General features: G+C 42.0%; 1 long non-coding RNA gene across 1 annotated transcript; it reads left to right on the top strand.

Moving 5' to 3' along the window:
- Window positions 1–238: 238 nt before the first annotated feature.
- Window positions 239–7,773, top strand: LOC145351994 (uncharacterized). The gene is made up of 2 exons (XR_013888481.1): window positions 239–321; window positions 3,709–7,773. It is a non-coding gene; the product is annotated as an uncharacterized LOC145351994 (long non-coding RNA).
- The last annotated feature ends 1,563 nt before the right edge of the window (window positions 7,774–9,336 follow it).

Here is a 9,336-nt window from a genome sequence, read left to right as displayed (position 1 = left end):
GTGTGACTACAGAGCAGGTCTGAGGCTGTGGATTCTGTGATGAGTAGCTCCCCTCCTGACTCCCCTGAGATTGTCCAGTATCCAGATACCTGAAGCCTCCGGATTTGGCCGTTCTTCAGGATGTTGTGGGAACACTGAGGGTGGATCACGTATGTGACGAATACAAAAGTGCAGTCATGCAGCAATGTAAGGGCATTCCCCAGTTTGAAGCGCATCAGTAAATTGATATGTTATGGGAAAGGGCTGGTCAGGTGACATTCCAGCAGTGACTGATCATTACAATCACCTCTTTCCTGTCGGAATAAAATGGCGATGGGTGAGGTAGGTCACATTTCAGTTCTTATCCATTCTGGGTTGGATAATAACTATTTCCTGCTTTCATTGTACAATTTGGAGGGTGAGTGAATGATACATTGTCTTGTGAAAAGAAAGATATAAATGAATAATGTAGTTATTAATGAAGAACTAGCAAAGGTTGTAGAGACTGGAAGAGTTTACAGAGAAAGGGAGGGGTGCAAGGGCTGTAGGAGGTTTCAGAAATAGGGAGGGTTGTAGGGGCTGGAGGAGGTTACAGAGATAGGGAGGGTTCTAGGGGCTGGAGGAGGTTACAGAGATAGGAGGGTTGTAGGGGCTGGAGGAGGTTACAGAGATAGGGAGGGTTGGTAGGGGCTGGAGGAGGTTACAGAGATAGGGAGGGTTGTAGGGGCTGAAGGAGGTTACAGAGATAGGGAGGGTTGTAGGGGCTGGAGGAGGTTACAGAGATAGGGAGGGTTGGTAGGGGCTGGAGGAGGTTACAGAGATAGGAGGGTTGTAGGGGCTGGAGGAGGTTACAGAGATAGGGAGGGTTGTAGGGGCTGGAGGAGGTTACAGAGATAGGGAGGGTTGTAGGGGCTGGAGGAGGTTACAGAGATAGGGAGGGTTGTAGGGGCTGGAGGAGGTTACAGAGATAGGGAGGGTTGTAGGGGCTGGAGGAGGTTACAGAGATAGGAGGGTTGTTGCGGCTGAAAGAAGCTTTGATTGGATTTGTGGATCGTAGGGCTGGAGGAGGTTACAATAATGTGGAGGGTTATAGGGGTTGGAGGAGGCTGCACAGATTGGGAGGACTGTAGGAGCTGGAAGCAGCTACAGAGGAAGGGAGGACTATAAGGACTGGAGGTGATTACAGAGACAGGGAGGGCTTCAGGGACTGGGGGAGGTTACAGAGATAGGGAGGATTATAGGAGCTGGAGGTGGTGACAGAGAAAGGGAGGACTATAGGGACTGGAGAAGGCTACAGGGAAGGGTTGTAGGCTGTGGAAGAGGTTACAGAGATCAGGAGGATTGTAGGGCTGGAGGAGATTACAGATATTGGGAGGACTGTAGGGGCTGGAAGAGGTTGCAGAGACAGGGAGGGTTTTCGGGGCTAGAGGCGATTACAGAGAAAAGGAATGTTGTAGGAGCTGGAGAAGGTTACAGAGATAAGGATGGGTGTAGGGGCTGGAGGAAGTTACAGAGTTAGGGAGGGATGCCGTGGCTGGAAGATGTGGCAAAGAAAGGGAAGGCTGTAGGTGCTGGAGGAGGCTAGATAAATCAGGAGTCTGTAGGGTCTGGAGGAGGTTACGAAGATAGGGAGAAATGTAGGGGCTGGAGGAGGTCACAGAAATAAGGAGGGTTGGAGGGGCTGAAGGACGTTACAGATATGCTGGAAATGGTTACACAGATAGGGTGGCTGACAGTGACTGGATGTGGATACTGACATAGGGAGGGTTGTAGAGACTGGAATAGATTACAGGAATAGGGAGGGGTGTAGGAGTTGGAGGAGCTTACGGAGATAGGGAGGGTTATAGGGCTGGATGGGGGTTATAGAGATAGGGAGGGGTGTAGGAGTTGGAGGAGCTTACAGAGATAGGGAGGGTTATAGGGCTGGATGGGGGGGTTACAGAGATAGGGAGGGTTATAGGGCTGGATGGGGGGGTTACAGAGATAGGGAGGGTTGTAGGTGCTGGAAGAGGTTACAGAGATTAGGAGGGTTGTAGGGCTGGAGGACGTTACAGAAATAGGGAGGTTTATAGGGGGCTTAAGGAGGTTACAGAGCTACAGAGGTTTGTAGGGGCTTTAGGAGGTTACAGAGATAAAGGCCAGGATTTTCCTTGCTCTTCAATGGTGGTGTGAAGAGGTAAAATCATACGAGGGCCGAGAAATCAGGATCACATCTGATTTCTTGGATCTCCCGATTTTACGACAGCTGGATTTCCGACACAGTCAACCTCTCACTGGAAGTGGGGGAGGGGGCTGAATAATTTTTTCAAACTTATTTAAATGCTGAGTTACACGTGTTAAGTGAGTGTGGCACTAAATCGTTTGGGCTCACTTGTCTTTATGGCCTCAATGAGAGGGGTTCTCTTGGGCAAGGAAAACACCTGTTCCCAATGAACGGGGAACAATCGTGTCAACCTCGCTGGTGGAATCGAAGGCAATTGAGACCCCCTCAGTGTGGCCAAGAAAAAGGTACGGTGCCTCTTGGGCCGTGCCAGCCTGGCAGTGCCATCTGGCACCTTTGCACTGCTAGCCTGGCAACTGGGCAATGCCACCTAGGCACTATGGCACTGCCTGAAGGGATGGCATCTGAAGGAGCGGGGGACTGAAGGGGCAGGAGGGAGACTTGCTGCCACTCTGCAAAGCGATCGGATCAGGAGCAAGGGACCGGTCTGGGCTGCATGGGGAGTGGTGGTGAAATTTCTTTCCATCTCAGTCCTAAATGGCCTACCTCATATCCTGAGACAGTGTCACCTTCTCCTAGACCCTCCAGCTGGAGGAAATCACATCCCGGTATCCATTCTGTCCAGCCCTGTCAGAATTTTATGTCTCAAATAAATATTTGTGTGTGCCTATATACTTTGTGTGTGTATATAAGTCTGTGTCTAATCTGTGTGCATATTTCTGTGTCTGATTATTTTTGTGTGCATGGATATGTGTGTGTGTGTATAATTTTGTTTATGGTTGAATGTACGTTGGTGTATGTTTCTGTGTGTATGTTTCTATTTTTATGTGTGTTTGTATGTATGTTTTGTGTGTATGTTTTGTGTGTGTGTTTGTGTATGTCTGTGTGTATGTTTTGTGTGTTTGTGTGTGTATGCTTTGTGTGTGATTGTGTGTATGTTTTGTGTGATATGGAGATGCCAATATTGGACTGGGGTGGACACAGTAAGAAGTCCCACAACACCAGGTTAAAGTCCAACAGGTTTATCTGGTATCACGAGCTTTCGGAGCACTGCTCCTTCATCATGTGAGTGGAGAATTGGGTTGAACAACACAGCATATATAGACAGAGACACAACTGCAAGATAATACGAGTCTTTACAGGCAATCAAGTCTTTATGTTAGTGTTATGTTTGTCTGTGTATGATGTTTCTGTGTCTGTTTGCAAGTGATGAGGGAGTGTGTTTCTATGTTGTGTGTGTCTGCTTTTAGGTGCCTGTATGTATGTGAGTGGGTTTGTGTAGGCTTAGTTGGTGTGGGTGTGTATCGCTGTGGAAGGTCGGGAATATATCGTTATCTATGTTGAGTGTGTTTATTTGTGATGTTCCTATCATGACTCACAATTATATAGCCAATTCTCTGTAAGTTTTTTGGTGAGCATTGGAGGTGAAGATCAAATCAATGCTGTAGCTTAATGTGAACGTTTGAGCGTTTAAGCTTTCTGAACATCCATCTCCTTCTTCCCCACAGATACAAATCCATATAATGGAATATAAACCCTTCATCTACAAAAATGTTAAAACCACATCAGCTGACTGTTGGATTAATAAATGCAAGCAACCATATGCTCTACCATGGTCAGAGGAAAGGTCTTTTGTTATAAGAAGAAGCGATGACCCAGATGTCATTGGGGAAAAGATCACGAAGGCTGTTGGATATATATTTGACGTCCAGAATAATAGTCATGTTCCTAAGGGTACCTGTTTTGTATTAGCTTGTGGAGTACTTCTAACCAATTACCATGTTATTAACAGTTGCCTATCACTGAATCAATTTTGGGTTAGTTTTGATAATCAGAGAGGACATCTGATGAATTATTATAATAGCAAATGTTACAGATTTAAGTCGGTCATCTGTTCCTCAAAGGAATTGGACTATTTCATTTTTGACTTAGATTGTGACAAATCGCAACTACCTGAGGGTCTATCACCATCAGCTACCAGGCCCAGTTTATACGAACCATTATGTATTGTGGGTTACCTGGATAATGAGAACATATCTGCAGAGATTTGCCCATTAATCCCACCACAATGGCGTCGATTTAGATATAGCCAATATCAGCAAAATATCGCCCTTACCTCAAGAGGAGGGGGTGAAATAGCCTCTAATTCAGGAATGAGACGAAGTAAATTAATTTGTAACCCAGGAGTGAGGTCTCATAAATTACTCGATAATGTAGTAATGGAACATTCTAAATTATTTTATAATTCTGGAATGGAACATCCTAAATTACTCTGTAATTCAGATATAAAGCATCGTAATGCAGGAATGCAATACCATAAATTACTCTACAAAGTGAAGCATTCTAGGTTACCCTCTAATTCATTCATAAAACATCGTAAATTACCCTATAATCTAAGAATGAGATACCATAAATTACCCTGCAATGTTAGAGTGAAGCATTCTAGATTACTCTCTAATTCATTCATAAAACATCGTAAATTACCATATAATCTAAGAATGAGATACCATAAATTACCCTGCAATGTTAGAGTGAAGCTTTGTAAATTACTCTATAATTCAGACATTAAACATTGTAAATTACTTCATAATTCAGTCATAAAACACAGTAAATTTCGCTATAATCTAAGAAGGAAATATTATAATCGTAATGCAGGAATGCAATACCATAAATTACTCTACAAAGTGAAGCATTCTAGATTACTCTCTAATTCATTCATAAAACATTGTAAATTACCCTATAATCTAAGAATGAGATACCATAAATTACCCTGCAATGTTAGAGTGAAGCATTCTAGATTACTCTCTAATTTATACATAAAACATCATAAATTACCCTATAATCTAAGAATGAGATACCATAAATTACCCTGCAATGTTAGAGTGAAGCTTTGTAAATTACTCTATAATTCAGACATTAAACATCGTAAATTACTTCATAATTCAGTCATAAAACACAGTAAATTTCGCTATAATCTAAGAAGGAAATATTATAAATTACCCTATAATACAGAAGTAAAATATTTTGAATTACCCTACAACATTGGTTTGACATGTCCTGAATTGACCTATAATATTGGAGTAGGAGGTTCTGAAACAATCTGTAACCCAGGAGTTGTAAACCATAAATTTGCCTCCGCTGCAGGCATGGGAATTCTTGATTTAAAGTATGAACATGGAGTAGGAAATCCTGAAACAACCCATAGTTACTCTTTCACTGTAGAAAGTTCACAGCCCCTGTGTTCAAATAAAGTACTAAATTATCCGACATCTATGTCAGAGGGGTCATCTGGTTCCGCTGTCATTAATGGCAGGAATGAATTAGTTGGAATGCACCAGTCGGGATATATCCCTACCAATGTCAAGAAACGGCCCAAATATTTTCCTGCACGAGCTGTAAGCATTGATGCAATTCTGAAAGATGCAAAGTCACGGCTATTAAACTTACCAATAGGCGAACGGCCAGCTGGATGGCGATGGTTTTGTGAAGAGAAAAACGGGACCGGATAGAAAACGCAGCTTAACTAAGTGCCAGAAAACTCAATTTTCACACTTTCAAAGCGGCAGTTATCGACCTCTTTAATCACATTTTATTTTGATATTTTAAGTTTCCTTTGAAATTTTGTTTACCTTGATGCCTTTTTAATTTATCCCAGTTTGCTGATTTAGTTTATTTGGTTAACGAAAATAAGCACAATCTGATAGAGTCAGTTAATTTTTTTCCAATATTGGAAATGTATTTTCATCGGTAACATTCTTCACATCGCATTGATAGAAATTCAAAAGCCTTACTTTGTGCTACTTGTGTTTATATCGCACCTTTAAAGTTTGATGTTAAAGAGATAAAAGTACCCTGAAGCCTAAGTCCATCGCTAATGAGTAGGGCCTCTTTTGAGGCTTGTGTCCAGTGGGCAGTCACTATTCTGGCTGCTTAAATTATAGCTCCGACCGTAAAGGATGGCGTAGGGACCACTTCACAGTTTTGTTGCTCGGAATGAACGGACACACATACACATATATCTGCAGGTGGCATTGCAGTGTTCGAATCAATCTCTTCTAATTATGGAACGTGAAAAGTTTATAGTTCAACATAAAGTGATCACAGGATTTGAGATTGGCATCCTGAAAATCTAGCCTTACAGCAATCCTGAGTTGTATTACTATTTAGAGGAAGAGGAGAGCGAGAAAGAGAGCAATGCAAGATTTCAATGGCTTTAGCATATGAATCGAAGGTGTTGTCGACGTTAAACATCACATAACTAAAATTGACAACGATTGGATAGCTTTGGATTTGATTGGAATGTGATCTGGTGGGGGTTATTATTCAAAAAGACGGGAGCCTGAGTCATCGGCATGCTGGACTCAAATGATAACACCGACTGGCACTGGCGTTGTTTAAGTTAATTGTGTCACTCTGGGTGGCATGGTTTAAAACAAGGATTACAACTGGACAACGCTAAACATGACTGCACACGTTACCCAGATCACCAGTAAAGAAATGAGCAGAGAGAGGAACTGGGGAGTGTGGGGAAAGAGTCCGGATGACTGGGGGACCACGCTCTGCCTGTGCGATCACCATAAGATGTACTACATATAAGATGCACTTCAGTAACTCACCAATGCTCCTTCGACAGCACGTTTCAGGGCTGTAACCTGTAAGATTAGCAAAGCAATGGGAATTTCACCTCCTGCAAGATTCCCTTCAAGCCACACGTCATTATATTCCATTATATGGATTTGTATCTCTGGGAAAAGAGAAGAGACTTGGAACGATGTCACCGTTCCTTTACTGTCACTAGGTCAACATCCTGGAACTCCATCCTGAATAGCACCTCATCTCAGGGACTGCAGCGGTTCAAGAAGGCAGTTTACCACCACCTTCTCAAGGAGCAATTAGGGATGGACAATAAAGGTTGGACTTGCCAGTGATGCCCATGGATCAGAAAAAAACATAAAAACAAAGTCAAAAAATGAAGAAAAAGAGAACAAATAAAGTTGACGCTTATTTCAACTGGGAATGGGCAGCATTGTTTAAGCAGGTCACAGACCAGAATGTCAACTCAGAAACAAGAGGTATCAGAACGTGTGAAACTCACTCATCCATGTCTCTGATGGCCTGGAAGATGTTGATTGGGGCAGGAGTCACTGTTTGCAAGGGAAATGTAAAACTCGAGTTCTGAGGGTCATATGGCAATGGCATCAGGAGCTGCAAATTCTCCAGCCGTTCATGTCCTGCTATTCCTGCGAACGAGAATGGAAAATTTGGCGCTCAGCCAAAATTCCATTCACTGCAGCGGGACTGGAGAATCCCAGCTGGAGGCGAGGCTGGACAATCAGGCCCCAAGTGTATGAAAATAGATAATTTGTTTTGTTGGCTCCATGTTGTTATTCAGATCTCACGTGTGTGTATCATCGATGTACTGTGATTTAATGGCCCTGTAATGGAAAGTAGAGATCAAAGATAGAAATGTGTAAGAATTGTGAGAAAACCACTGTATACAGTATCATTTCATGTGATAGACCTGAAAACAAGTACAGATTGTATGGCTGCTTATTAAAGACCTCAGAACACAACATGGAATTGGATAGTATTGTGCTTCATTGACGACCTGACCCTGTACTGATCCAATCAAAAGTGTGTATACTCTGTGCACTAGACAGAATATCAATGGAACATGAGTCCAGTAATTTGACCACGACAATAATGCAGTCTGAATAATTGACTAATCAATTATTAGTCAAATAACATAAGTCCTACACTACCATATCCTGGATTATTAGTCCATTAACATAGCACTTATTCTACTGTACCTTGGATTATTAGTCCAGTAGCGTAACCCCTTCACTATTGTACCCTTTATTAATCCAGTAACATAACCCCTACACTACTGTACCCTGGATTATTAGTCCAGTAACATAACACCTACATGACTATACCCTGGATTTTTAGTCCAGTAACATAATGCCCTAACTACTGTAGCCTGGATGTACTGTATGTTACTACAGTAACATAACTCCTACACTATTGTACCCTGGATTATTTGTCCTGTAACATAACACCTACACTGCTTACCCTGGATTATTAGCCCAGGATCAGAACCTGCACATTATTATACCCTGAATTATTTATCCAATAACATAATACTTACACCATAGTACCCTGTATTATTAATCCAGTAACATAACCCCTACACTACTGTACCCTGGATTATTAGTCCAGTAACATAACACCTACATGACTATACCCTGGATTTTTAGTCCAGTAACATAATGCCCTAACTACCGTAGCCTGGATGTACTGTATGTTACTACAGTAACATAACTCCTACACTATTGTACCCTGGATTATTTGTCTTGTAACATAACACCTACACTGCTTACCCTGGATTATTAGCCCAGGATCAGAACCTGCACATTATTATACCCTGAATTATTTATCCAATAACATAATGCTTACACCATAGTACCCTGTATTATTAATCCAGTAACATAACCCCTACACTAATGTACTCTGGATTATTAATCCTGTACACTACTGTACACTGGATTATTTGTCCTGTAATATGACCCCTATGCTACTGAACCCTGGATTATTAGTCCAGTAACATAACTCCTATGCTACCGTACCCTGTATTATTAATCCAGTAACGTAGCCCCTACAGGACTGTACCCTGGATTATTAGTCCAGTCACATAGCCCCTACACTACTGTACCCTGGATTATTAATCCAGTAACATAACCCTTACGCCATAATACTCTGTATTATTAATCCAGGAACATAACCCCTACTCTACTTTAACCTGGATTATCAGTCCAGTAACATATCCTGTACACTACTGTATCCTGGATTATTTGTCCTGTAACATGACCCCCACACTACTGTACCTTGGATTATTAATTCATTAATGTAACCCCTTCACTACTGTACCCTGGATTAATAGTTCAATAACATATTCTATACATTTCTATAGCCTGGATTATTAGACCACTAAGGGCCTGTTTGTGCTGTAGTGTTCTATAACCCCTACAGTACTTACCCTGGATTATTAATCCAGTACCATATTCTGTACTCTACTATACCCTGCATTATTAGCCCAGGAACATAATACCTACAACATTGTACCATGGATTATTAAT

Source organism: Carcharhinus amblyrhynchos, chromosome 13, assembly GCF_965287045.1.
Source record: "Carcharhinus amblyrhynchos chromosome 13, sCarAmb.v2.hapA, whole genome shotgun sequence".
NCBI classification, from domain to species: Eukaryota; Metazoa; Chordata; class Chondrichthyes; order Carcharhiniformes; family Carcharhinidae; genus Carcharhinus; species Carcharhinus amblyrhynchos.
The sequence above is the reverse complement of the archived record's forward strand: the minus strand, read 5'-3'. Positions and strand labels throughout refer to the sequence as shown.